This window comes from Chaetura pelagica, unplaced genomic scaffold (assembly GCF_000747805.2).
Source record: "Chaetura pelagica isolate M959 unplaced genomic scaffold, ChaPel_1.0 scaffold3, whole genome shotgun sequence".
Taxonomy (NCBI): domain Eukaryota; kingdom Metazoa; phylum Chordata; class Aves; order Apodiformes; family Apodidae; genus Chaetura; species Chaetura pelagica.
The window spans coordinates 11,170,213-11,170,537 of NW_009952974.1; positions in this window are offsets into that span (position 1 = coordinate 11,170,213).

The following is a 325-nucleotide window of genomic DNA, read 5'->3' on the forward strand; positions in this document are numbered from 1 at the left end:
GGCTGTGGGCCAGGGGAGGCTCTGTGGAAACGGCGCCCGGGCCGGGCCCGGGGGTCAGCCCCACCTTCCCGGCCGCCAGTCCCAGCAGGAGTCTGTCGAAGTGGCTTTCTTCTTTGTTGATTGGCGTGTACCTTTTTTTAGGACGCCTATGCAAATCTCGTTGCCCTTGCACCCAGCGCCTGCCTTCAGGCAGAGTGCACGGGAGGCCGTACCTGCCAGCTCCTAGCTGGCTGCCTGGGCCTAACCACACCTAACCGTGAAGCCTGTCCAAACGCTTGTGGACTTCACGGGAGGCATTATGGCAAAATGAACAAACTGAGTAAGA